A 3090-nucleotide genomic window follows, 5' to 3' on the forward strand; every position below is an offset into this window, starting at 1 on the left:
CTTACTGCAGTCCCAAGACAGAATCATTTGAATGTTTGAAATGCTTTGAGAAACATTTATTGAAGTATTTGATCCAGCCAACTAAGTGTTTTTGCAACCTCCTTTCCATAACATCAGGTTCTGTATGTAGCCTGATCTTTGGCCATAGAAACTTTGCACAAAACACTTATCATCATCTCCTTGGAGACACGTGACTGGTTTAAGTACCCTCTGTACTACTAGACAAGGAATGTAGATCCCAAGACTGACTACTTATTCTCATTTTCCTTAACTTCTGGGAAGGCAAAACCTACCTCAATAGTGCCCTTTGCCTTCCTTCCTTCTTCTTTTTTTAATCTTCGATATATCTTTCTTCTAATTATTGCAGCAATGGTACCTAGGATCTAAAGTGATAAGGAAAGGTATTTATGGTATGTATAAGTACATTAGGATACCCACACTCTGAATAAGAGAAGCTTAGGTTGGGGAGAAATCACAGAATTCTCCTCAGTTTATAACAGTCTGCTGTTAAAACAGTTTATAACAGTCTCCTGAAGGCAGGAGTAGAGATAGAAGCAGGGGGAGGGGGAGTGAGAGATTCTCAAGCGGACTCTGCACTGAGCATGGAACCAGAAGGGAAGCAGATGAAGGCACCCTCCTTCCAGGTTGAAAGTTCTTGGCAAATCACATTTTTTATTCCCTAAGTTCTCATTTATAGAGCACTTGCTTCTTTTTCTTCCTCTTCAATACTAAAAATTATTCTGCTTTATCCTCTATTATTCTTATTTTTCTATATCTTTATCAAATTCCTTTACTTTACCCCATCTTCTCTTTCCTTCTACTACAAATCTCTATCTTTTCCAGTCTCCAGCTTGGTTTACCTGATTTAGCAATTGTAAGTACTAACTATGCTTTTCTTTGGATTATTTAGAGACACCTTATCTATGAACGACACCCTTACAAAACTCTGGAATGTGTTGCTAACAAAGGGAAGCTGTTCCAGAAGAAGGTTCTCAGTGTTATCTTTTGTTGTTGAATATAGGTAAGTTACTTTAGAATTCAGTAAATCCGGATTAAAGGAGTGTAATATTAATGCCAGCTGAATTTAAATGTCAGCTTCTGAGATAAGAGATTGTAAACAAAAACTAGGAATCTATTCTTAAATGTAGTACTCTAGGGAGGCGTTTTGCATAGGGGTTAAGAACAAAGACCCTGGAGGGACACCTGGGTGGTGGAGTGGGTTAAGCTTCCAACTCTTCCTTTCCGCTCAGGTAGTGATTTCAGGGTCCTGGGATCAAGCCCCGCCTTTGGGCTCCACACTCAGTGTGGAATCTGCTTGGGATTCTCTCCCCTCTCCCTCCGCCCCTCCCCACCCCAAGTGTGTGTTCTCTCTCTCTCTCTCTCTCTTTCTCTCTCTCTCTCTCTCTCTTCCTTAAATAAATAAATAAATAAATCTTAAGAAACAAACAAACACTCTAGAGCCTGGGTTTGAATGCAGCTTCGTCACTTGATTGTGTGAATTTGGGCACCTTCCTTCCTTCCTTCCTTCTTTTCTCTTTAAATTTTGTTTTATTTTGCTTTGTTTTAATTAAAAAAGAGAACATGCATTCAAGAAGGCAGGAGCAGAGATAGAAGCAGGGGGAGGGGGAGTGAGAGATTCTCAAGCGGACTCTGCACTGAGCATGGAACCAAATGCTGGGCTTGATCCCAAGACGCTAAGATCATGACCTGAGCAGAAATCAAGAGTTTGCTGCTTAACCAACTGAGCCACCAAGGCGCCCCTTGGACACCTTTCTTATCTTTTCTTTGCCTCAGCTTCCTCCAGTGTGCAGCAGAGGATACTTTTACCTCATGGGGTTGATACAAGGATTAAATTAGTTTATAAAAAGCACTTATTTTTGCCTGGCAATGGTAAGCAGCACATAAATGTCAGTTACTGTAACTCAAAATTATAATAATGAATAGATCAAGGCCACAGGAATATTTTTAGTTTTTTAGAAGTTTATGGTTTTTTAAATGTTTCTGATTTTTTGAAAGATCACAAATGTGGTCTGGATTACCCCAAGAAAAAAGTTTGGCTTAATAACTGATTAATGAATTTTTTAAAAAGAAACCATTTCGTGTGACCCAGTACAGAGTGTAAAGTTCACTAACAGGAGATGTCTGGTTGGCATAAAAACCATTAAAGAAAATCTTGAGCATGATGTTAAACTCAACTCGGAAACACATGCTTTACATTATTGTCCTATCAGTTCTCAAGTTCCTGGCATGTCGCTGAAGCCGACTTTTTTTTTTTTTTCCAAGTAGTCATTCTCTCTTATTGCTTTTGACTTAGATAAATGACCTTCTAACTAACTATTGGGAAACTTTCTGTAGGCTTTATTTGTGATTGTTATTTAAAGTGATAGCTGTGAAAGACTGTCAAAATATCTTTAACATTGTGCTTTTCAAAAAGAAAGGATAATTCCTTTGAAAATAATAATGAAGGTTAATAGAATCCCAGATATAAGAAGGATAAGGTCTGTGAGCTCATGGATGGCATTCATATGCCAAGACAGGGAAGTCTGTTTCAGGAGCTAACTGGTTTTGCTTGCTTGATACTGCTGAGTGCACTGGAGTTGCTACATTGGGGGCAAAGTGCACTGGGCTGTAGCCCAACAAATTACTCTTCTATCCAGGAAAGACTGTGGCAGTTCTGCTTCTACAGTAATGGTGAAGGCATGCCATCTCATAGTCCAGCTTTTCACTGAAGATGTGAGTGACTTGAAAGGCCTAATTATTTATTATATGTTAAATCAGGTACTGCTTTTAATAATATTCCCGAATAAATATTTTACTTTTTAACAACTGCTATTTTATGTTATTGTCTGTACATGAGTTATGGCAGCTGATAGCCAATATGGAGATTAATGAAACATACAAAAATAAAGTGCAAATCTGCATTTCGAATTGAAAGCACTTTTAAAAGAATTTCAGCATTTATCACAAGAGTTAAATCTCTGGAATTTGAGAGGCAGCATGATCTGGTGGAGCAAATACAGGCTTAGGCATCCTACCTTGTTTATTTCCTAGTCATCTGAGGCTACATCAGTTATATAATCCCTCTACCTC

The 3090-nt window shown here is 38.3% G+C and overlaps 1 long non-coding RNA gene across 1 annotated transcript; it reads left to right on the forward strand.

The window, feature by feature from the left end:
- Nucleotides 1–518: 518 nt before the first annotated feature.
- Nucleotides 519–2826, forward strand: LOC122907070. Its single transcript, XR_006384678.1, has 3 exons — nucleotides 519–644; nucleotides 911–1021; nucleotides 2658–2826. It is a non-coding gene; the product is annotated as an uncharacterized LOC122907070 (long non-coding RNA).
- The last annotated feature ends 264 nt before the right edge of the window (nucleotides 2827–3090 follow it).

Source organism: Neovison vison, chromosome 5 (assembly GCF_020171115.1).
Source record: "Neovison vison isolate M4711 chromosome 5, ASM_NN_V1, whole genome shotgun sequence".
Taxonomy (NCBI): domain Eukaryota; kingdom Metazoa; phylum Chordata; class Mammalia; order Carnivora; family Mustelidae; genus Neogale; species Neogale vison.